Source organism: Myotis daubentonii, chromosome 21 (genome assembly GCF_963259705.1).
Source record: "Myotis daubentonii chromosome 21, mMyoDau2.1, whole genome shotgun sequence".
NCBI lineage: Eukaryota > Metazoa > Chordata > Mammalia > Chiroptera > Vespertilionidae > Myotis > Myotis daubentonii.
In genome coordinates this window covers 2989084-3015038 of record NC_081860.1, presented here as the reverse complement: position 1 = coordinate 3015038, position 25955 = coordinate 2989084, and the positions used below count along the sequence as shown (strand labels likewise).

The window sequence follows — 25955 nt, the reverse complement described above, 5'->3', positions numbered from 1 at the left end:
CTGGGAGCTGCAGCTGATGGAGAGGGAGGCTATGGCTCTATGTGGATGAGTTGCCAATGAGAACCTCCCTGCAGCCACAGTACTCGGTGTTCTCAACAGGACGGGAGCACAGGATCGTGTACACAAAGTCACAAAAGAAAAAGCATCCTATTCCCAACTTATTCACACACTTCTATTTCTGGTATCTATATTCCCAATGTGTCCACAAGTACATTTGGAAAAAGAAAAAAGATCTGTATGTGATATGACTGCATCTTATAAAACCAAGTGATCACAACTAGAGCACTTTTAACACCTAATGAGCCAAATTCACTGATGAAGAAAAACAGACCCAGAGACACAGAGCCATGAACAGACTGTGGAACCTCAGTGAAAGACGGGGAGGGTGGGTGGGTGGGAAGAGATCAACCAATGGCCTTATGTGCATATATGCATCACCCCTGCACACAGACCATGGGATGGTGAGGGCCTGGGAGGGGGGTAATAGGCTGGAAAAGGTTAATGGGGGGAAAGGGGACCTATGTAAACCTTTCAACAATAAATATTTAAGAAGAGTAAAAAATAAAAAAGTAAAACAAAATAAAATAAAAGCCAAGAATAACTGCTCTGGCTGGGTGGCTTGGTTGGTTGGAGCTTCGTCCTGTACATTGAAAGGTTGCGGGTTTGAACCTGGGTTGGGGTGTATGCGGGAGGACACTGAGCAAGTGCTGCCTGGAGGAGGGAGGCTCCTCAGACCTAAACATAGTCCAGGCCTCGCCCATGATCCAAGGCCCGTCCTCTGCTGAGTGAGACCAGACCTCCCAGCTTCCTGTGGATTTCCTGGTCTCTGAGTCATAGGGCCACTTCCCCATGTTCCCCAGAATGCACTGCTCAGTAAGCATCTATACCAGTGGTCGGCAAACTGTGGCTCACGAGCCACATGTGGCTCTTTGGCCCCTTGAATGTGGCTCTTCCACAAAATACTGACTTCTATGCATGGGCCATGAAGTTTCAATCGCACTGTACATGCGCGCCCGCACGTGGTATTTTGTGGACGTCCCTCCAGACAAAGCCACGGTGGCGAGGGCTGAGGTAGTGGTGGTTAGGGGTGACCAGACCGGCAGGTAAGGGTGGTTAGGGGCGATCAAGCAGGCAGGCAGAGGTGCCTAGGGGCTATCGGGCCGGCAGGCAGAGGCAGTTAGGGGTGATCAGGCAGGCAGGCAGGTGAGCAGTTAGGAGCCAGCAGTCCCGGATTGCAAGAGGGATATCTGGCAGTCGGACATCCCCTGAGGGGTTCCAGATTGGAGAGGGTGCAGGCTGGGCTGAGGGACCCCCTTCCCCTCCATGCACAAATTTTGTGCATGGGGCTTCTAGTATATGATAAACCCACAGCCAATATCATACTCAATGGTGAAAAACCAAAAGCCTTTCCCCTAAGATCAGGAACAAGACAAGGATGTGCATTCTCACCAATCTTATTTAACATAGTGCCAGAAATACTAGCCAAAGCAATAAGGCAAGATAAATAAATAAACGGTATCCAAATAGGAAAGGAAGAAGTCAAACTGTCACTTTTTGTGGATGACATGATGCTGTATATAGACTACTGTATATAGAAGCTATATAAAAAGACTACCAGAAATACTACCGGAAACAATAAACAAGTACAGTCAAGTTTCAGGATACAAAATCAATGTGCAAAAATCCATTACCTTCCTGTATTTCAACAACAAAACTTCAGAAAAAGAAATGGAGAAAACGATTTCTTTTGCAATTGCAACCAAAAGAATAAAATACCTAAGAGGGAAACCAAGATGGCGGCATAGGTAAACACCAGAGTTTGCTGCCTTGAACAACCACTTCAAAAATACAACTAAAAGACAGAATGGACATCATCCAGAACCACAGGAAGGCTGGCTGAGTGGAAATTCTACAACTAGAAGGAAAGAGAAAAGCATATCGAGACTCAGAGGAGGCGCAGTATGGAAGTAAAATACTAAGGTGCGGAGGTGCATGCGGAGCAGGCTGGCAGCTGAGGGCGTAGTTGTCGTTTTCAATCGGGAGGGAGTCTCAGGCTCTGAGCTCCAGTTCCAGGCGAGTCCCTGGGGACCCAGACTCATCCGGGAGAAACGGGACTGTCTGGCAGCGGTCTGAACTCGAGGGCAGCTTTCTCTCGGAGGTGCTTGCAGTGATAACCGGGACACTGAGAAGCAGAGCCTCTGAGGGCAGGACTGAGAGCAGCCATAACTGCTAGCCCTGCCCTGTTGTCCTGTGAGACCCGCCCCGCCCAAGCCCTGCAGGGAGGCTTTTTCTGGATAGCCTCAGGCAAAGGCTAGATTAGCACCTCCCTAGAGATCCACGAGCCAGGAAACCCAGAGGTCAGAGTGGGACCATCAAGTTTGCAGCTCCGTGGAAACATAAAGGACACACTAATGGGGCAGACTCAGTGAGCACCAAAGCCCCATTGAAGCAAGTCTTGCCCCAGAGGGGTGTCTCCAGCACAGAAGTTCTCCCACTGCAGACACAGCTGATTCTCACAGCCAATTGGCCTGGAGGTCAATTCCTCCCAGTGATAACTACAACAATCAAGGCTTAGCTACAACAAGCTTTGCTGGATAAAATAATCTTGGTTGTAGGTTCTTGGTATTCATCACTTTGAATATTTCTTGCCACTCCCTTCTGGCCTGCATAGTTTCTGTTGAGAAATCAGCTGACAGTCGTATGGGTACTCCCTTGTGGGTAACTGACTGTCTTTCTCTTGCTGCTTTTAAGATTCTCTCTTTGTCTTTTGCTCTTGGCATTTTAATTATGATGTGTCTTGGTGTGGTCCTCTTTGGATTCCTTTTGTTTGGGGTTCTCTGTGCTTACTGGACTTGTAAGTCTATTTCTTTCACCAGGTAGGGGACGTTTTTTGTCATTATTTCTTCAAATAGGTTTTCAATATCTTGCTCTCTCTCTTCTTCTGGCACCCCTATAATTCAGATGTTGGTATGCTTGAAGTTGTCCCAGAGGCTCCTTACACTATCTTCGTATTTTTGGATTCTTTTTTCATTTTGCTTTTCTGGTTGGGTGTTTTTTGCTTCTTTGTATTTCAAATCGTTGACTTGATTCTTGCGATCCTCTAGTCTGCTGTTGGAACTCTGTATAATATCCTTTATTTCAGTCAGTGTATGTTTAATTTCTAGTTGGTCCTTTTTCATATCCTCGAGGGTCTCACTAGATTTCTTGAGGGTCTTACTACATTTATTGGCGGTCTCACCAGTCTTTTGAGTGTCTTACTACATTTATCGGCGGTTTCTAGAAAGTTCTTGAAAAACCTTAAAAGTGTGGTTTTGAACTCTATATCCAGTCGTTTGCTTTCCTCCATTTCTGTCATTTGTGACCTGTTTCTTTGTCTCCTCATTTTTTATGCTTCCCTGTGTTGGTAGAGTGGCTTTGTGTGCTATGTGTCCTATAGGGCCCAGTGGCTCAGCCTCCCCAATTACCTGAGGTGGACACTCTTGGTGCACCCCTTTTGTGAGCTTTGTGCACAGACTTGTTGTAGTTAAGCCTTGATTGTTGTAGGCATCACTGGGAGGAATTGACCTCCAGGCCAATTGGGTGTGAAATCAGCTGTGTCTAAGGTGGGAGAACTTCTGTGCTGAAGACACTCTTTTGGGGCAAGACTTGCTTCAGTGGGGCTTTGGTGCTCCCTGAGTCTGCCCCCTGAGTTGTCCCTTATGGATCTGAGGAGTTGTAATCTGGATGGTCCCACTCTGACCACTGGGTACACTGGCTCTTGGATCTAAGGAGGTGCTAATTTAGCCTCTCCCTGAGGCTACCCAGCAGGAGCTACGAAGAGATCTGCAGATTCCTCTTCCTTGTTTGGGGTTTGGAGTTGCCCAAATGAGGCCCAGCTGTGAAGCAGTGCAAGCTGCTGTGGGGCCTTGAGCCTTCTCTTGGAAGTTCTGGGTGTGTCTGGCCCAGCTGCAATTTATTAGGTAATTTTCAGATTGCAAAGGGCCAGGGCATTCATATGCAAAAGCCTCTGTTGAAACTTGGGTGGGCCTGCGTCTCAGGAGATCAACAGGGTGGAGCAAGCAGCTATGGCTGATCCTCAGCCCTGCCCTAAGGGGCCCCTCGTCTCAGTGTCCTGGTAATTGCTGCAAGCACCTCCTAGAGAAAGCTGCCCTCAAGTTCCAAGTTCTGCCCGCTGCCAGACCATCCAGTCTTTCCCTGCACAAGTCCGGGTCCCCAGAGTCTTCCCGGAACCGGAGTTCAGAGCAGTCGGGGGCTTGTGACTCCCTCCCGATTCAAAAAGACAGTCGAGTCCTCAGTTGCCAGCCCTTTCCGAGTGTGGATCCAAAGCTCTGCACTTTACTTCCACACCTCCTCTGAGTCCCAGTGTGCTTTTCTCTTTCCTTCTAGTTGTAGCATTTCCACTCAGCCAGACTTCCTGTAGTTCTGGATGATGTCCATTTTGTCTTTTAGTTGTATTTTTGAATTTTTTGTGGGAGGCAGCAATTTCCGGTGTTTACCTATGCTGCCATCTTGGTTTCTTCTAATACATGTATTTTTTATTGTTGATAGTATTATCAATGTCTCCCGTCCCCCCCCCCCCCCGGGTATATATTCTTTGGTGGATCTCTTTGCATTCTTTTCCACCCTCTTCACCTTGGGTGTTGTTATGGGTTGGCTCAGCGAGATAGACCACCGACTCAGAATTTAAATTTAAGAGCCTTTATTAAGCTGGCCAGCTGACCACAGCGCCTATCTCCCCCACTGGGAGCTTCGGAGCATGTGGCAGAGATCAAGGGTGCAGTATGATCCTTTATAGCACAACAGTGTTACCTTAGAAGTTCATAGAAAGTTCATAAACACAAAGGGGGGGGGGGTAAACAGAGTCACACCTGGCTGGAGAATATCATAACACATTGTTTTTCTAAGACAATCTAGCAATTTTTCTTCCATGGTTCCTAACCCTGACACAATCCTCCATACGTCAGTCCCCCCTCCCAGCACATTCAATTTCTCATGTCCCATTTCCTCCCCTTAGCACATTCTGTAACATTCGGTAACCCTTCCATGTCCCAGTCCCTCACCCTAGCACAGAGGTGTCAGTCTTTTCCAGTTAGCCAGGCGTTTGGTCTCATCTTGTCCCTCCCCAGGCGTCACTTGCTGTGCTACAACACTTTTTTTTTTTTTTTTTTTTTTGGTGCTACAACACTTTTATTCACCAAGTCATTGGCTGGGATGCTAGTATTCACCTGGGCAGTGCAGTTGAGAAAACTACATTACCCAGAAGGAAATGCGCTCAAGTGGGCGGAGCTAAAGGGCATTTGGTGTTTGTGCATCCAGTTAGGGCGGGACTTCCTGCCTCCTCCTAGTAGTCATTTTAACATCTTAGGTCTTTGTTCACAGGCTCACAGGCTTCAGGCCGCTGGTCGTGAGGAGGAGGAGGCCTGGGAGGCAGCGCGCCTGCCGTGCGGGGTGTGTCTGAGGCTCCCTGAGCCCCAACAGCCCGAGATTGGGGTCCCCGTACCCCCCGGACTCCTCTCTGCGCACAGCGTCCCCGCAGCCGGACCCCATTTCACCCTCCAGCCTGGGGGACCGGCCTCTCAGGTCCCGCCGCCCAGGTCCCAGCGCGCAGAATGGTGAGTCCCTCGGGGGTGACACGGGGCTGAGGGGGGAAGAGGGTGAACGGCTGCGGGGCCGCCTTGTCAGGACGTGATGGGGCGACTGCGCAGGGAGGACTCGGGGACCCGGGCTGTTGTGGGTGTGAAGGCAGCAGAGAGACGAGGTGAGGGTTTGCAGGAGGCGTTTTACCTTCATTCTCAGGACGCTGGGGACATAGATGTTAGGGCCGCGGAAGGAGGCACACGCGGCCCAAAGGGAGAAGAATCATGGATTCACTGGGCCGCCTGGGAGGCCCCAAAACGGTCCTGTTGGGGGACTGGGAGGCAGAAGCTGGTGCCGAGGCCGCCACGGCGTCACTGTCTGCTTTTGCTGCTTTTCTGGGCCTGGAGCTGAAATGCACCTGAGGCCTGATGTGATCCTCAGGGAGGAAAGGTCAGGGGTCTCAGTGGCCTGACTTGTTATTTGCTAGGGGAGGGGAGGGACCCTGGGGGCGAGGTTCTTGTTCCCCAGTTTTGCCCCTTGCTGGCATCGGAGCTTTCTTGTAGGTCCTGAGGCAGGATTTCCAAATGGGATACAGCGGTGCTGAGGTCCCCTATATGATGCAAAGGGTCATTAGGAGAGGGATTATCTGAACTGCGCTTTTGTGTCGGATATGGTGGGTTATGGGGACAGGTAAAGACTGATTTTGGGGGCTACATCTACATTGGGTGAGCAATAGATGAGGGTAAGGCGGAGTCTGGTGGCTGTAACAGGGGACTCCAGATCACGTGATGGAGGTGTTCCGGGGATGGGTTTTAATCTGGAAAGGTGGAGCCACGGGGTTTGCTCTGATAGTTTAGCTGCAGTGGGGTGGTTAGGAATACCTGATAAGGGCCTTGCCATTGAGGCCGTAAATTATTTGATGGGTGGATTTCCTTTAGGAGGACTCAGTCCCCTGGCTATAGAGGAGCAGGGGGATGTCTCCCGTAGAAGACGGAGGCAGGACTTGATCAGCATGTTCTCTCAGCTATTGTTGGATGAGATTTTCAAATGGGGACATAGTCTCTGAGAGGGGTCTCTGTGGAAGGGAAGTTTTCTAATAAGATGGGTCTTCCATACATGAAGTCAAAGGGACTAAGAAAGGAGTGTGCATGGGGGCGGGGATTGCCCTGATGTGCATAAAGGGTAGAGGTAGGAGAGGAGTTTAAGGATCTTTAGTTTCGAGAGTTAATTTGGTTAGGTAGGCCTTCATTAAGGAAATTGCCTTTTCTACCTAGCCTGAAGATTGGGGCTGGTGTGGGGGGGAGGGTGTATATTCCCTAGGATGTTCAGAGTGGAGGAGACCTGTTGCGTTATTTGAGATATGAAAGCAGGTCCAGTATCTCATTGTAATGAGGTGGGTGGGCCGAATATTGGAATGATATGCTGAGTGGTAGCTTGTGTGACCTTGAGGACTTTTCAGATGCAGTGGGGAATGCTTCTACCCAGCCTGAGAAGGTATCCATGAGGGTTAAGAGCCATATATATATATATTTCCCAAAATTCACGCGAGAAGTAATTTTGATAGAAAACACGGGTTTATAATTAAAAATTGTAAATTTTTTATTGATTCATAAAATATACAGTATAGGGTTATGTATGGAATAGCACATCAGGTAAATGGCCTCCACGGCTTTGCTGGCACATACACAAAGCCGTAGTCTTCATTCATCTTAATTGTCCCTGCTCCTGGGTCATAATTGGTACTTGGTAATGCTTATCAAATTGAAGGGATTGAAATCAAAGGGCAACAGATATTAGAATCTGATTCAATAAACCAAGTAAAATTAGGCTTTTTTGTTGTTGTTGCTGTTTTTAATGCTCACGCAAAATTTAAATCTTGCATGAATTTTGTGACACCTTTTACATATGTGTGTGTGTGTGTGTGTGTGTGTGTGTATTAGTGGCCTGGTGCACGAAATTTGTGCACAGGATGGGAAGGGGTGTCCCTCAGCCCGGCCTGCACCCTCTCCATTCTGGGACCCCTCAAAGGATGTCTTACTGCCAGTTTACAAGGATCGGGCCTAAACCAGCAGTCAGACATCCCTCTCACAATCCGGGACTGCTGGCTCCTAACCACTCACCTGCCTGCCTGCCGGCCTGCTCACCCCCAACTGCCCCCCCTGCTGGCCTGCTCACTCCAAATTGCCCCCCCCCCCTGCTGTCCTGATCACTTCCAACTGACCCCCACTGATGGCCTGCTTGCCCCCAACTGGTCCCCCTGCTGGTCTACTTACCCCCAATGGCCCCACCCCCCACCAGGCTGATCACCCACAACTGCCCTCCCCCTCGTGGCCTCTAACCGCCTCTACCTCAGCCCCGCCACCATGGCTTTGTCCAGAAGGACGTCTGGAAGGTCTCCTGGAAGATCTCCCAGTCTACTTAGCACATTATCCTTTTATTAGTATAGATAGAGGCCTGGTGCACGGGTGGGGGCCAGCTGATTTGCCCTGAAGGGTGTCCAGAATCAGGGTGGGGGTCCCGCTGGGGTGCCTGGCCAGCTTGGATAAGGGGCTGAGGGCCGTTTTCAGGCTGGCCACACCCCCTTCAGGATAGGGGTCCCCGCTGGGGTGCCTGGCCAGCCTGGGTGAGGGGCTGATGGCTGTTTGCAGGCTGGCCAAGCCCCCCAGCGGGGACCCTCACCCCATGTGGGTGTGGCCAGCCTGGGTGAGGGGCTTCGGGCCGTTTTCAGGCTGGCCACGTCCCCCGGTGACCCAACCTCCCAGCCCCTCCTTTTTTCTTTTTTCTTTTTTTTAAAGTGCCTCCTTGAGCGGAGGCCAGGGCAGGCTGGAAGCAGGTATCTGGGATTTATTTATCTTCTGTAATTGAAACTTTGTAGCCTTCAGTGGAGCCTATGGTCAGCTAAGGTAGGTGGGAAGCTTGGATTCCTCCATCGCCGGGGGCAACCCAAGCCTCCTGCTCACTCCAGCTCCGTGGCCACCATCTTAGTTGGGTTAATTTGCATACTCGCTCCTGATTGACTGGTGGATGTGGCTTGTGGGTGTAGCAGAGTGGTGGAGTGATGGTTAATTTGCATGTTTCTCTTTTATTAGTGTAGAGATATATTTAAAATATATCTAAAATATATTTTAAATAGGAAACATGTGAGTGAAGTCAATTTGCCAGTCTGGTCCAGGGATTTGGTCCCTGGCCTGATGAGTGGGGACAGAAGGGGGTCTGATCTAACCTGGCCTTGGGGAGATACTGAGTGACAAGTAGAACAGGTCTTGGTGACATCTTACAGCAGGAAGGCTAGGCTAGGACATGTGCTGAGGGGTTGTAGGAGTTGTAAATGTATCCTATACGCAGGGAGTTGTGAATAGCCCATAAGATATCACGGGCCTGTCCCTGGGGAAGGATATATTTTCCCTGAAATTTTAACCGTGGATCTTCCTGCATAGCCCCAAGAGCTAAGGACTGAAGTTCCTTTGGAGAGTATTTGGGTGTTGTATGGGGTGTAGCTAAGAGTTGGGGAGACGGAGGCTTCCTCTGAGCTGCTGCTTGGCCTCCTGGTCTACTTTGTTATTTCCTTTTATTGGGGATCATTCCTGACTCCATGCCTTTTGCAGTGTATGGCTTTTAAGAAGACTAGAAACGGGGAGAGGCTCCTAAATCCCAAGCAGGAAGACCTGTTGAGCTTTCAATGATAGTGTCCAGGACTGGGAGTGAGCGGTGGAAATGAAGAAAGTCTAGGCTCTGCCTTGACTGGTGTGGCTCAGTGGATAGAGCATTGGCCTGCAGACTGAAGGGTCCCATGTTTGATTCCAGTCAAGGGCATGTACCTTGGTTGTGGGCACATCCCCAGTAGGGGGTGTGCAGGAGGCAGCAGATGGTGTTTCTAACTCTCTATCCCTCTCTCTTCCTCTCTATAAAAAAATCAATAAAATATATTTTAAAAAATAAAGTGTAGGCTCAAATATAAGGACTTAAGCCACAGGAGAGCCGGGGTGGGCCCACTTTAGCTTGCTAGGAGAGAAGGGGTCCCTTTGGACGTCAGGGGTGATCAGGTCCCGACTCACTGGACAAGACAAACCTTTTACCCCTTCACAACACATTTTAAACACACTCTTACTTTCAAGAAAATATACAGTCAACAAAGTACAAGAGATCTTCTGTAATAAAAACTAAGAGCAAGTGAATTAAAATGTGTCAAGCAGTCGATGTTTCAGTATTTCATGCTATTTTAAAATATTTAGTATTTATCATTTACCAAACAATGCTCTAAAGCCTTTAGGTTACCAGAGACTTTGGAAAATTATGTGTAGGCACAGGAGGCAGGAGAAAAGGCAGGGGAGGAGGGAGCCCTGCAGCCTGTTCCCAGTCCTCCAGCTGCTTGGATTTGAAACTGCCACATTTTGCCCTAATCAGTTTGGCTGAGTGGATATAGCTTTGCCCTGCGGACAGAATGGTCCCCGGTTTGATTCCGGCCAAGGACAGATGCCCGGGTTGCAGTCTCGATTCCCAGTAGGGGACGTGCAGGAGACAGATGATCAATGATCGTCTCTCATCATTGATGTTTCTATCTCTCTTCCTTTCCCTTCCTCTCTGAAATCAATAACGAAATATGTGTGTGTGTGTGTGTGTGTGTGTGTGTGTGTGTGTGTGTGTGTGTTTAATTTAAGAACTCTTAAAGACAAACAAACAAACAAAATGCCACATTTTTTCCTTAGAGATAACATGTAAGGTTTGGGTTATAATGAGTTCAATTTCTGATAGTAGCTGGACTGTGAAGTAGGGTTCCTAGTTTTGCAATAAAGAAAGTTGTTCTTTGGGAACGGTGGGATGGGGTGGATGAAAAGGCACTGAGGTGAGAGCAGTTTTCAGAGCATTAAAGGGATGAGAATGCTGGCCTTGGGATCTAAAGGCTCAGTCAGGGGGTCTCTTCACCACGTTATGTCATAGAGGAGTTTTGTGAGAAGACTGAAATTGGCAACTCAGAGGTGAGAATACCCAGCAAGTCTGTGAAAGGAGAATATTTCTTGTTCAGAGGAAGGAACAGTCATGGAGGAGATAAGGCATTTACAGTCTAAGGAATGTCATGGCTTTGTGGGCTGACAGGGAAACTGAGGTAGGTTGACTGTCATTTGGGACAACTGGGTTTTCTGAGGGGATGCGCTGTCGCCCTGGTTGGGCACCGAGGTAGAATGAGAAAAGAGTTGATGGGGGTATTTAGTAAGATGCATTGTGGAGGTGAGGTGGCTAATGGCTGTGAGACTAATCTGTCAACCCCCATAAGAGAGACTGAGGAGGAGACAGGGTCCCCAGAAATTCCGGGAGGGCAGAATAAGTGGCCCCAGTGTCAGTTAAAATGGAGATGGGCTCACCTGCCACCACATTGTTACCCGAGACTCTGTCCTGGTGATGTAAGTCCATGGAGCCCTGTTGGGGCCTGGGCAGCTTCAGCCTTTGGTGGCCAGTCCCAGGAGGTCTGGGAGATCCAAAGTGGATCCAGAGGGTGGACTTGCTGGGCTGGCTGATGTCCGACCTGGAGGGGCCAGATTACAGTCTGATTTCCACCGGCCTTCCCTTCCACACTGTGGGCAGGGCCCAGGTGGGGGTCTCAGGTTTGAGCAGGACTTGGTCCAGTGTCCTTCCTTGTTGCATTGGAAGCATGGGTGCAGAAGAGGCTTACCCCCTGACTTACCCTCGGTTGGAGGACCAGCACTTCATTTGGGGTTTGTGAGAGTGGTGGCTAGGAGCTAAAAGGCCTTCATCTGGACCTCGCTCAGCCTTGGCCTGATCTCACCTTGTTTTTTGGATTTGGGTCTCCTCGTCTCTATTATTAAAGACCTTAATGATCAGGTTAGTGAGGTCTTTTGAGGGGATTGTGGACCTTTGTCTACTTTTTGAAGGCTATGGTATATGTCGGGGGCTGATCTTATCTAATAAAAGTAATATGCAAATTGACCATCACTCCAACACACAAGATGGTTGCCCGCATGTGGACACAAGATGACCTTCAGGGGAGGGCAGTTGGGGGGACCCAGGCCTGCAGGGGAGGACAGTTGGGGGGAACCAGGTCTGCAGGGGAGGACAGTTAGGGGGACCCAGGCCTGCAGAGGAGGACAGTTGGGGGGACCCAGGTCTGTGGGGGAGGGCAGTTGGGGGGACCCAGGCCTGCAGGGGAGGACAGTTGGGGGGAACCAGGTCTGCAGGGGAGGGCAGTTGGGGGGACCCAGGTCTGCAGGGGAGGGCAGTTGGGGGGACCCAGGTCTGCAGGGGAGAGTTAGGTGTTGATCAGGCTGGCAGGGGAGTGGTTAGGGGGTGCTCAGGCTGGCAGGCAGAAGCAGTTAGGGGCGATCAGGCAGGCAGGCACGCAGGCGAGCAGTTGGGAGCTAGCAGTTCTGGATTGTGAGAAGGATGTCTGATTGCCCGTTTAGGCCTGATCCCTAGTAATAGGATCTGGCTTAAAAAGGCAGTCGGACATTCCTCGAGGGGTCCCAGATTGGAGAGGGTGAAGGCTGGGCTGAGGGACACACACCCCCGTGCACGAATTTCGTGCACCAGGTCCCTAGTTGGGATATAAAATGGGTGTTCAGAAGAAGGGCCCCCCTGGGGAGGTGGGCTCTAAGGTGGTAAATTTGTGTAAGGCCTCCGTGAGGCAGGAGAAGAGGAGAGCTGGGTTTTCATCAGGGCCCTGAGTGATTTCAGTAAGTCCGTCATCATTGACTGCTTTATGGGCAGCCTTTTTGAGTCTGACAGTGAGACAGGCTACAGAGCCAGCGCCCTGGAGAACTGACCTGCTAGTCCCATCTTGGGTCAGTTTGGAGGATTGCATTAGCACCAACCTGGTTTGCCACCTAGTCCTGTATATGGAGGGCACAGCATGGTCCTGAGCTTCTAGTCAGATGTGCTCCTTATCCTCTGGGGTTAGAGAGGATGACAGGATGACTTAGATGTCATGCCAGGTCAGGCCATAGGACTGGGCCAGGTACTTAAATTCCTTAGTAAAGGTGGTCGGGTTGGTGGAAAAAGACCTGAGATGCCTCTCAATTTGTGCGAGGTCGGACATGGAAAATGGGATGTGTACCCAGACAATACTCTCAGTTCCTGCTCCCTCCCTCAGGGGTAGAATGGGCGCAGGAATAGAAGCAGCTGTTGAGAAAGGCAGTATTAGGGAGGCCTGAGAGCAAATGTTAGGTGGGTAAAGGCTTTATTGGAGCTTGAGTTCTTGGGATTTGGGCTCTCAGGGGCTGGGGGAGAAGGTGGTTGCTAGTTAGGAGGGTCTGGGTTTTGGGAATCTACTCAGTAAGGGAAGTGATGTGTAAGGAGCTGGAGGTCAGTGGTTTGCTGGTTCAAAAGTAGCTTCAGAATCAGAAGTGTTAGGGGTATGATGTTTTGTGTGAAGGAGAAAGATTTGATGGGTAGAGCAGAACTGAGAGAGAGGATTGGGACTGGAGGGTGAAAAAAGCCTGGACATAGGGAATTTCTGACCATTTTCCATTGCAGTGACAGCAATTATCTGAATTGTGCAATGCGTTAAAATTAAAAGTGTCATTTTTAGGCCATTGAGACTTATTATCTAGTTTATATTGTGGGCAAACAGTGTTACAAAGGAAAATGAGGTGGTTGGGCGTGATCTCCCCCGTGAGTGTGCACAGGGAGTGTGGTGTGGCCCACGAGAGAAAGGATGAGTGACACCACAAATCCAAAGGTGATTGTTTAGGGCAGGCGCCGCCTTGGTTAGACCATGAATCATGAGAGGTGATCCTCTGGACGAGGCACCCCCAATCTCAAAGGACCCAAAGCGAAATGGCTGAGGAGTCTTCTGGCCTAGCTCTAGGACTTTTGAGACAAGACTTTCAAGAAGTTAGTGAGAGAGGGTGGGCAGAAGACTCCAGATGAGGGAAATTGTGGGTTGTCACGCACCTAGAGAAGATTGGCTGGTGTGGAATGGAGGGTCAGCAATGGAGAAGAAGAGGTTTTGATTCGTTGTCCTCCTTGGCTGGCTCGGGAGGGTCCATAAGGGAGAGAGGACTAATCGAGGCAAGCAGTCGAGTCATCTGAGTAGGATTTGGAGGTAAGCCCAGGTTGAGCTGCCACTGCCTGTTGCTTTCCGAATAGCAAACTTAGGGTGACCGAAGCCGGGGTGATAGCGCCCCATCCCCATAGAGCTCTCCTGCATTTTGGCACCAGATGTTAGGGTCTCCGAAGGAGGAATGTATGAGACCAAAAAGTATGAAGAATTATGAATTTACTAGATTTCCGATGCATGAAATTCGTGCAAAAGTAGGCCTTCCTACCCCTGGCCGCCAGCATTCGGGCTTCTCTCTCAATGGCCGCCGGCAGGCACCCAGCACCCAAGCTTCCCTCACAGACCTGGCTTCGTCCAGAAGGACGTCCGGTCTAATTAGCATGTTACACTTTTATTATTGTAGATTAGGTCATCTGTATAACCAGAAAGGCTGAACCCCAAAATGGCACCAGCATCCAAAGGCGGGGAGTCAGAGGTTTTTAAAGGACTCTAGGTGGGCTTTTTCTGGGTGGAGAATTCTCTGTGCAGGTCTGGATTCTGGGAATCTCCAGAGGGAGAGAGAATGGTCTTAGCAAGCAGAATGTGGTCTAAGCAAGTGGAATGTCCATTGTGAAGTGGCCAAAAGGTCAGTTCCCAGGGGAGGGGGTATCAATTCAATTATTTGATCAGACCTAACAATAGATGGTTGTGAAAAAAAGAGGGACATTTTCTGAGGTAGGGTTCTAACTTTTCCTAACATTACTCAGAGGAAGAACAGACTAGAAGACAGAGGACAGCAGTTGCCACCAGGAAGAGTGAGCACTGAGGACTGAGCCCTGAGATAATATAGGCATCTCGAGGTCACCTGGCCTCAGGGCTGGGCAAGGGTATTCAGCAGCCTGAGCCCATAGATCCTGGTGCCGGTTGCCAGGCTCTCAACAGACCATTTTCTTTCCACAAATTCCTGCAAATGCACAATCAATTAGGTGTATCGGTTTGTGGAGTTTATTTCAGGGCCTCGCACACTGTGGCCTCTGAGAGTCCTGGGACTGTCAGCCACTCCTGTAGCCCTTTGACTTGGGAGCTTTGAACAGACACTAAGCCCAGAATCCTAAGGCCACGGCTAGGGGTTCATGGAGTGGCCCTTGATTTTGGCAACCAGTGTAATGAGTGGGAGGTCCTATAGGACATAGGTTCCAGAATGTGCAAAGGCTTGGAGTGAAGAGTGAGCTAATTCACGAACCGGCAGGTATGATATGTGTGTGTGTGTGTGTGTGTGTGTGTGTGTGTGTGTTGATTTTAGATGTAGAAAGGAAGGGAGAGGAAAAGAGATAGAGAAACAGTGACGTGCAAGAAACAAGGATCAGTTGATGCCTACACAACTCCTACTGTGGATCCAGCCCTCAACCAAACATTGACCTCACCAGTGCATGGGTCAGTGCTCAACCAACTGAGACACAGCCAAGACTGTAGGTTACTTTAATATAGGAAATCATGGTCAGGTTGGTAAAGGTAGTAGTAGCTCAGAAGGGACAGCGTGAGCCTGAGGACTGGCTTTCCTGCTGGGCCCACTGTTAGTGGGAGGTGGATGTCACAACACAGCAGAGGGACAGAACTTGTCCTGTACAGTGTCGGGGAGAGGTCATCGTTGTGCATTGGCCAAGGCCTTTAAAAGATGAGTGGACCGGAGGTGAATTGGAGGCTGAAGAGTTACTCAAACAAGATGAGACTAGGCCTGGTACATATTAACTTCTCTAAACACTCACCAGGATTTTGATGTGACCCGTGGTGTGGCCTGTATGTGGGAAGTTACAGTCAATCTTGTGGATTAGCTTAGAGGCTTGAGTGGTCACTTGTGAGACTCACGGCATGGTGCAGAGGGCCATTGGGTTTGGGAATTGAGTGATGGTTAAGTGAGAGATGTTTGCAAGCATTCTCTGGACAACACATGCTGAGTAATAAGAGGCCAAAGAGAGGACTGGGGGCTGGGGCTGTGGGAGTGCAGTGTGAGAGGGCTCTGGTAAAGAGTGATGTGCACTTGGAGAGGGAATGTGAATTTATGGCCACAGCACCCTGACATTGACATAAGAGTGAATGACGGCAGAATCCATTTCTGGTGGTGTCTGGATGATCCAATGAGGTGACTTTTATAATTGCCGATAAAGAGGGGTGTTTTGGTGCTACATTCTAGGTACAGCGCTTAGGTGCCATTTAACTAGCCATCTGCCTTTTGTTGGGGGTGACACACTGGTTGATAGGAATGAGATAGCATACATCAGTGTTACCCAGGCTTCAAAATCTCCACTGGCATGGGTACGGGAGTAGGGTAAGGGGAAATGGATTATGGAGGTGGTGAACTATAATTTTGGTAAAGAAGGTGATTAGGAAACAATGTGTCTTTGCCACAGCAAATTTGCATTACCTTTGAAGTTGTGCCTCTGGGAATGAAGCTGTGTGAGAGAAGTGTTGTTCAAGGAACTCTGTGCAGCAGGCAGTGCAAAGCGATGGCCTCAGCACCTTGGGATTGGAGTCAAGAGAGTGAAGTGTGATGCCATGTATTTGGTGTCTTTAAGAAACAATCTGAGGGACTAAGAGGGTATTACCTGACAAGACCAGTATCACATCACTTACTCTCTCTTTATGGCCAGCATCTCTCTTTAACCTATGATTTTGACACCCACTCTATTGATAAGAGGCAGTGTGGCGCACATGGGAGCTCCCGAGCTCTGGTGTGCTCTATCTGCTCAGCTGCCTTTATTTTTGTGGGAAGACAAAATGTCAGTAGGAATATAAGAAGACAATGGCTTTCATGGGATCAAGGCCTGGTATTTTCTCTGATGTGTAGTGGAGAGAGCAGATGGGTGTGGAGGGTGGGGAGTATGACAGACTTACAATCGTAGGAGTGAATCTGATCATGGGCTATACTGTCCCCATTTTGACAGGATATGAACTTTGAGGATGTGGCCATTGCCTTTTCTCAGGAGGAATGGGACCTACTTGATGAGGCTCAGAGACTTCTGTACTGCGATGCGATGCTGGAAGTTTTTGCACTTGTGACATCTGTGGGTAAGACCTTCACGTTCTCCCAATGTCCTGAGGTGATGACCTCTCTTCCTTTATTCCTCAGCCATAGCTTGCTCTCTCCCACAGCCAGAAAATGGCCTCTGCTAATGTCCCCCACTGTCCTGTCAAATGTGCTGTGGCTGCCAGAGATAAGCTGGATGGAGAGTCCAGAGCAAAGGACTCCACGAACATCCCTAACACCCGTTACCTCAAAAAGTACAGGAAGGCCAAACTGGTTTGGCTCGGTGGATAGAGCATCGGCCTGTGGACTGGGAGGTCCTGGGTTCGATTCTGGTCAGGGGCATGTGCCTTGGTTGCGGGCGCATCCCCAGTGGGAGGTGTGCAGGAGGCAGCTGGTCGATGTTTCTGGCTTTCTGTTCTTCCCCCTTCCTCTCTGTAAAAAAATCAATAAAATATATTTTTTTAAAAAGTATAGGAAGTGTCACAGAATCAGGAGTCTTGCAGTGAGCTTAATGGGTCCCAGCTTGCATGGGAGGCTGACAGTGTCCACATGCATGGCTTCAACTTCTACACTCTTTGTCTAGGTAAAGGTTCTTTGTGTCAACCTGTGCCATGTTATAGTCTTTACTTACATGAACCATGGGCTGTTCTTGTAAGGTCCTCATTCAATTGTTTGTAATATTCTCTTCCCTGAATACTATAGCAAGCTGTGTTGCACTTCCCCAGTGTTGAGTTCTCACCTCTTCATCACCTGTTCCTCTGCACTGCTGCCTCTGGAATATTCTGCAACATTGACTTGCACATGTGTTATCAGGTGCACATACGTACTCAGCAGTCCTCGAAACCAGCTATTCCTTTATTGAATTTTACTTGGAGTAAGACCTAACCAACCTTTTAGACAGCTCGCCCCCATATCCAGCAGACAAATCATGCTGAGCTCTATTAGTTGAAGGATTTGCTGGAGATCCATATTCTAATCCATTTGTTGCTTGTGGTGTTTGCGTCATATTTCTGTTGTTGTCTCCCTGTTTTGCTTTCCTCCTTACCTCAGAAAGTCAACAGAGCCTCTTATTAACCCTTCCTGCACATCTCTTATTTTCAGACAATTGCAGTGAACCAACATGTGATGTGTAACACACTTTTGCAATGGGACTTCCCCCTGTCACCACATTCAACCTTCATTTCCTCACCATCTCTCACTTTTCAGGTTGTTGGCATAAAATCGATGGTGATGAGGCCTGTTCTGATCAGAGTGTATCTGTACAAGGAGATTCACAGCTTAGGTCTTCTAAGAGAGCTCCAGCCGCCTAGGAGACCCTTCTGTGTAAGCTGTGTTTCTCTGGGTTAAAAGATATTTTGCACCTGACTGAGTCACATGCAGCATACTTTGAACAGAAAGCCTTCTGTAGTGATGCATGTGTTGGAGTCTTCTGTGTCAGTGCAAACCCTCACCAGCAACAGAGGAGTAAATGTGGAGAGGAGTCCTGGAAACAAACTATTTACAGGGCCTCCTTTGTGAGTAGGTGCAGCTTTTACGCATCTTTGGTGCCTTCAACTACCAGGGAGGTTAGGGAAGACTTGCAGTACAACTCAGAGCTTCTCCAGCACCAGGCCACTCTCAACACTAAGGAACTACACTGTGGCAATGAGATTTCACAGGAATATTGTTTTAAAGAAATACATTTTAAAATTGATTTTGGAGAGGAAGGGAGAGGGAGAGAGATAGAAACGTAAATGATGAGAGGGAATCATTGATTGGCTGCCTCCTGCAAGCCCCCCACTGGGGTTTGAGCCCACAACCCAGGCATGTGCCCTTGACTGGAATCGAACCTGGGATTCTTCAGTCTGCAGATTGACGATCTATCCACTGAGCCAAATTGGCTAGGGCTCACAGGAATTTCTTGATGGAAAAAGTCATCACCAGTGGAGTGAATGTGAAAATGCTGCCAGCCAAAACCTGAGTATTGTTCAGTGTCAGGGTGTCTGTCCTGGAGAACTGATTTACACATGTACCAAATTAATATGGTTTTTAAACAAATCTTTAACTTCATTTGACAGAAGAGAGTTCACACTGGAGAAAAGCTCTATGTGTGTAGAAAATGTGGGATGTCCTTTTGTCGAAGGGCTCACCTCACTAGACATCATATAGTTCACAGTGGAGAAAAGCCGTATGAGTGTACTGAATGTGGGAAGTTCTTCAGAGAAAGAGCTATACTCATTAATGACTACAGTGTTCACACTGGAAAAAAGCTGTATTTGTGTAGAGAATGTGGCATGTCCTTTTGTCGAAGGGCTTACCTCACTAGACATCATATAGTTCGCAGTGGAGAAAAGCCGTATGAGTATACTGAATATGGGAAGTTCTTCAGAGAAAGAGCTATACTCATTAATGACTACAGCGTTCACACTGGAAAAAAGCTGTATTTGTGTAGAGAATGTGGCATGTCCTTTCATCGAAGATTTCACCTCACCACCTCAGAGTTCACACTGGAGAGAAGCCATATGAGTGTATTGAATGTGGGAAGTTTTCAGTTTAAGAACTATAATCATTAAACACCACAGAGTTCACACTTGAGAAAAGCCATATGAGTGTACCGATTGTGGAAAATTCTTCAGTGCAAAAACTAAACTCATTAAACACCAGAGAGTTTACACTGGAGAAAAGCTCTCTAAGTGTACCGATTGTGGGAAATTCTTCAATGAAAAAACTAAATTCATTAAACACCATAGAGTTCACACTGGAGAAAAGCCATCTCAGTGTACACAATGTGGGATGTCCTTTTGTCGAAGTAATCACCTCACTTTACACCTCAGAGGTCACACTGGGGAGAAGCCATATGAATGCAGTGATTGTGGGAAGTCCTTCAGTTATAAGTCTTATCTCAAACAAGACCACCAAGTTCACACTGGAGAAAAGCCATATGAATGTAGACAATGTGGAATGTCCTTTCTTCAAAGTGCTCACCTAACTGCATAGCTTAGAGTTCACACTGGAGAGAAGTGTTAAATGTGCACGGAAAGTTTTATTTTTCTCAGAATAACAACACTGAAGGAGACTCTTTAGGACCTATTTTCCTGAATTTTAACCCTTTTTAATGGAACATATACTCTACTAGATTCCTCATAAGTTTCCGGTACAACTGAGGCTTGAAAGAGCTGCATTGCACTTGGTAATATGCCCAGATCTACTACCCAGTTGATTTGTGGCTGAAGAGATTTCCCCTTTACCACCTGGCTCATGTGAAGAGTATGTCAGTCCCAACCCCTGATGTTCAGGGAAAATGTATTCTGTGTTCCCACTTGTGCTTGAGAACATTATGATTACTCCAGCTCTTGATGGGATCTTCATTCCTTTCTCTCTGACGAGGTAATGCACCTGACCCAGGGTTCATTAAGGGCACCCATCCTCAGCTAAGAAGTGCTGCCTGTTTCAGGGACATTGTAGTTCTCCCATTATGCTGTGATGAATTGTTTCAGGTTCTAATTCACCAATCTGCAAACTGTTTTCTGTCCTCTGTTCCAGTTTATGATTTTCTAGTAAAAGTGATTTTTCTTTTGTGCCTTTAATTTTGTGGATATATTCACTTCCAGGAATGATTTTCAAGCACAATTGTGATCTATCATCATGTAGAGGAAGGAGAGCATAATGCTAGAAAATCACTCTTTGATTAATATTGGCTTATAGTGTATTGCTACCCAAGGCCTTGAAAGAGAGATTGCATGACTTTGTGGTTTTAATTTGCAGGTTTGATCCCAGCCCCTATGGGGCCATACATGAGACATCTAATTTTTTTGTCTCTCTCATATTGATTTCTCTCAATCTCCATCTTCCTCTTCCCTTGCACGCTCTAATAATCAATGGAAAAATATTCTCAGATGAGGATTACCAAAAAAACCCAAACATTCACCCTGGTGCCCTGAGATGGTGTCTCTGCCTGCAAAACCCACCTTTCCTCACTCTTTCTAGCCTTTGCCTGGGATGTTCCAACTGCAGATAGGCACGCTGTGTCCTTCCCAGGGTGTGGCAGAGAGGAGGCTAAGGTAAGGCCCTGGGAGGGATTTGGCGTCTGTGTTTCCCTGAGAGGTGCTGGCCAGGGCTCTTCAGTCTCTATCAAGAGGTGTCTTCAGGCCCTAACCAGTTTGGCTCAGTGGATAGAGCATCAGCCTGCGGACTCAAGGGCCCCAGGTTCGATTCTGATCAAGGGCATGTACCTTGGTTGTGGGCACATCCCCAGTGGGGAGTGTGCAGGAGGCAACTGATCAATGTTTCTCTCTCATCGACGTTTCTAACTCTCTATCCCTCTCCCTTCCTCACTGTAAAAAATCAATAAAATATTAAAAAAAAAAAAAGAGGTGTCTTCAGCCTGCTCATCCACATCCCCCAGGTACCTGGCCTGCTGCAAATGAACCTACTTCTGTATCTGCGAGAAGCCCCTTGATGCTTTGGGCCCCCAAATCAGTTCACCTTTGGGAATCCTTCCTTGGGCCAGCCCACTCACACCCCTGAGATCCTTTTGAGTTTCTGTTTTTGCATTTTTGGGATTACTTTCCACTTTGATTTTATTAAAAATAAAGCACGCGTCTGCCTCTCCCTCTCACACAGCCAGTCCTGGAGGTAGCATGGATTCTGCAGGATATGGTGGTGTGTATTTTCAATGGTGAGAGCATTCTGCAATGCAAGCGTTCAGGAGAGGCTTGGTCTCAATATAATTCCACATTTGGAGGATGAGTTGTGGTTGGTATGTCCCCTTCCCTAAGTTTTGCCAGTGCATAGAAGACTCTTGCTCCTGAGATGAGCTGATAGTTCCTGGATTCTGGGGAATAGTGTGCTGCTGTGGTGTGTGGTTGAGGGGACAGAGAGGTTGTGTGCCTGTGACCCGTGTTTCTGCGAGCTCATGGGCCAGATTCCATGAGTGGATGGGCTGAGGGAAGGCTGTAGGGATGAGAACTTAAATCAGGCTGGATGGAGGGTCAGCAGCCATGGGAGGGCATAGCTGAGACAAATCAAAACAGAGGCTATGGATACTATTGAGGTCAACTGTTTCAGACACCCCAAATTCAGAGTCCCCTGTTCTTGGGGACTGGCATTCTGGTGGAGGACAGCCCACAAAGAATGGACCTGGATGGCTGTGACAGGTGATAACAGCTAATGGGGAAGGTGAAAACTGGTTGGTCAGTGGGGTCTTCCCTGAGGAAGTCTGAGAACATACAGCATGCTCCAGGTGGGGGCCTGCAGGGAGCATGCCCTGTTCATTTGGGAGCTATAGGGAGGTCACTGGCTGGTTTCAATAGCAAAGATCAGAACGTGGTAAAAAAAAAAAAAAAAAAAAAAAGACAGTCAAATAGCAGAAGTGTCATGCAACTCATCCCAGTGCCAGACTGGAAAAAAACTAAATTGAAGAATATCCTCCTTGAATTAACAAATCAGATGCAGCTGAGGAGACAGTGTACAGCAAGGAAGGTCAGAGGATGCTGGGAGAGTGGCAAGAACTGGTAAGTGGGCTTGAGAGGGACAGCCAGCCAGTGAACCAAGAGGGTGAGGAGAAAGCATCATTACACCAAAGACGCAGACAGGCATAACATCCAACTGTGAAAATAAAAAGCCATAAGGTGGCTGGCTGCCAGGGAATCTGGACGCAAGACCGCAGCAGCAAAAGCCTGCTCCAGGAAAGGCGGTCGGAACAGTGCAGTGCTGGGGGGAGACAAACCCGCAGTTTCCTTGTTTGGGCTTGTCTTTGCTTTTATTCTCTAAACCCAGAACACAGGACTTTTCAGTTGCAAACACTCAACCGAGGTTTTGGAGCAGGCAGAGGGGCACAGACTTGAGGTGCCTGAGGAGAGGCTGAGGAGGGAAGCAGGGCAGGGAGATGTGGCCAGGAGTATTGGGACATTCTTTTTTTTTTTTTTTAATATATTTTATTGATATTTTTACAGAGAGGAAGGGAGGAGAGAATGTTAGAAACATCGATGAGAGAGAAACATCGATCAGCTGCCTCCTGCACACCCCCTACTGGGGATGTGCCTGCAACCAAGGTCATGTCCTTGACCGGAATCGAACCCGGGACTCTCCAGTCACCAGGCCGACGATCTATCCAGTGAGCCAAACCGGCGAGGGCGGGCATGACATTCTTAAGGTTCCAAACCTGAGTGACCATTTCTCCCCAGAAGAGCGAGCCCCTCCCAGTAGCCTCAAGGCAGGTAACACAGCCTGCTACACTCTGCCTGCATTTTTAGCTTTACAGAGGAAACATAGGCAGTGGCCAACCTCCCAGGTCTGAAGAGTTCTAAAGAGTCCTCAGTGACTTGATTGGAAGAGGGGCCAGTCCGCCTGCTATTCTGGGAACCAGATTGATAAAAACTCCAGTTTGCCAGCTAACCCCACTGGTTTTAATACAAGGACCTCTGACCAACCAAGGCCAGAGTAATATTTTGGGACACTCGTAGAGAAGTAGCTCTGGGTCTGGAAAAACAACATACATCTTTTTTTTTTTTTTTAATATATTTTATTGATTTTTACAGAGAGGAAGGGAGAGGGATAGAGAGTTAGAAACATCGATGAGAGAGAAACATCGATCAGCCGCCTCCTGCACATCCCCCACTGGGGATGTGCCCGCAGCCCAGGTACATGCCCTTGACCGGAATCGAACCTGGGACCTTTCAGTCCTCAGGCTGATGCTCTATCCACTGAGCCAAACCAGTTTCGGCGAAACAACATACATCTTATTCCCTGAAATAAAAAAGCACCAACACCACCTAAACCCTGTCAGAAACAAATGATTGAGTGATAAGACTGATAGCGGGGAGGCAGGCAAAGAGGGCAGATTGGCCCTGCCTGCTTGCAGCCAAGGCCTGTGGAGACAGACACAAGCAGAGGACCTGTGGATTGCTTTGAGCTTCAAGCAGGGAGCTAAAAGCCGAAAGACAGTGACTGACAGTGGCCAGCACCTCAATGCCTAACAGGAAGCCCAGAATTATTAGACAGAACAGAAGAGTGGGGCCCTAAATCAGCAGCCATTGGGCATTAAAACTCAAATGAAGTGAACATTTCGCTTTTTTATTTTTGTATTTTTATTATTTTAAAATTTTTATTATTTTTATTTTTTTAATCTTATTTTTTGCACCTTTTTCTTCCTTGTTTTTTTCCCTCCCATTTTTTCTTCTCCTTTACCCGTTTTAGTTTTTCTATGTCTTTTCTTTGTCCCGCTTTTTAAAAGTGGGTCTTCTTTATTTGCTTCATTAATGTGTTATTCTAATCTCTGTTTATTCATATATCTAATTTCCTCTTCCTGCTCCTACTTCATTTCCCCTTTTCTTTTTCTTCATTACACTTTTTTTCTTCCTTCTCTTGCTATTTCTTCCCCTAATCTTTTAAAACTTATTTCACTTCCTAAATTTAGGCCTATCTGCTCTGTCCTTTAATCTCCTTTTCAGAAAAATTTATTTCATTTAAAAAATTTTTCTGCTTGTCTTCTCATTTATTTTCTCTATCCTCTATTCTAAACAGTGTTTTTTTCCCTATTTATCCAATTCCTTAACGTTTATTCCTCTAATTATGCTCTGCATCTACAGATTCTGCCATCTCCATTTTTTTTTCTGGGTATTTCTTGATAAGCCCTTCGGTTTATTTGATTTTTTTGTTGTGTTTTCTTCTTTCTTTCTCTTCTCTTTCTTTCTCGCCTCTCTATAATTCTTGCCCTCTTTTCTCTTTGCTAATTCTCTTTTGTCTGGTGGTCACTTTTATTGGGATTATAGGTGTCTTGTGTACATTCATATTCTGTTCCTTCTGTTTTGTTTCTTGTCCTGTTTTATCCTGTCGGAATGGCTCTGTGACTCCACAGCGGTTGGCACAATATGGTAGGGAGCAAGACACATAATCAGACACTCTAAGTGGAGACTCCATTTACAAAATGGACAATAACATTGACGACCCAATTACATCAGAAGAACCTAAATATTTCAAGTAGGTTGCCTTCCTAGAATATCCAGCCCTGGTGACCTGAGAGAGTGCACCACTGTATCCTACAAAACATCTACTACATGAGACCAATTCAAAAAATCTGTGGCATACCAGTTTGATCTAATACATAGAATCAATTACAAAGGAACAGCAAAAATGGGGATACAAAGCAACAACCCCCAAATTAAAGAATAAAGGAAGCACCAGAAAAGGAGCTAATTAAATGGAGTCAAGCAATTTGTCAGAGAATGAATTCACAGTGATGGTTATAAGGATCCTCAAATGTCTGAATTAGAAATTAAATAACATTTGTAAGAATCCAGAGGAAATGAAGAATGACATAGATACAGTAGGAACAAAACGTAGGTTTCAATGGTAAATTGGAAGAAGCTGAGGACCCAATCAGCAAGTCAGAAGGCAAGGTAGAAAGAAAAACAACAACATGTAAGCAGTGCAACAACTAGAAAAAAAAATAAAAAATCAAGAGGAGAGTCTAAGGCAACTCAGGGACAACACGAAATGAACCAATAACAACAACAACAACAAATCCACATGATAGGATTGCCAGAAGGAGAGGAAGCTGAGCAAGGAATAGAAAACCGGTTAGAAAATATCATGACAGAAAATTTCTCTAACATTCAGTGGAAAACAAGTCACACAAACCCAAGAAGCACAGAGTGTCCCAAAGAAGATGAACTCAAAAAAGATTGCCACCAAGACAAATCATACTTAAATTGGCAAACATCAACAAAAAAGTAGGAATCTTATGGGCTGCCATAGAGAGACAGAGTTACTTATAAGGGATCTCCCATTAGACTATGAACTGATTTCTCAACAGAAACACATCAGACCTGAAGGGAATGCAATAAAATGTACAAAGTGATGCAAAGCAAGAAACTGAATCCAAGAGTACTCTATACAGCCAGGCTATAATTAACACATTGTATGTGGGAAACGTATTTATACGTTTTACGTATTTATACGTTCTACCAGTGTAGTAGAGTGCAGGACACATATTAATATGTTTTTTATAGACTAGCGGTAGAATTCGGGTAACGTATAAATATGTAAACTAAAGTTATCATAATTTTACTGAACGTTGCCATTTGTGCAAAAAAATAGCAAAAATGGCCTGCGCCACCTGTTAGTGCGCGATAAAAACTACCCACAAATAATGTGTTAAAAATTGCAGGTGAAATCAGATTTACAGACACACACAAGAAAAAAGGCTAATAGAGTTTATTACCACCAAGCCAGCAATGCAAGAAATGCTTAAGGCACTGCTGTAGAAAGAAGAAATAGAAAGGGAAGAAGGAACACAGGCATAAAGAATAAAAACTGCAACAAACAAATACCTGTCAATAATAATCTTAAACATACATGGATTAAATGCTCTAAACAAAAGAC

The 25955-nt window shown here is 47.1% G+C and overlaps 1 protein-coding gene across 1 annotated transcript in view; it reads left to right on the top strand.

Annotated features, from left to right (window-relative positions):
• The first annotated feature begins 5344 nt into the window (after positions 1-5344).
• Positions 5345-25955, top strand: part of LOC132222903 (zinc finger protein 239-like) — a 42077-nt gene continuing 21466 nt past the window's right edge. Inside the window, exon 1 of the mRNA XM_059678259.1 lies at positions 5345-5612. The gene's annotated coding sequence lies outside the window, so the exon portion shown is untranslated. The remainder of the gene's footprint in view (positions 5613-25955) is intronic.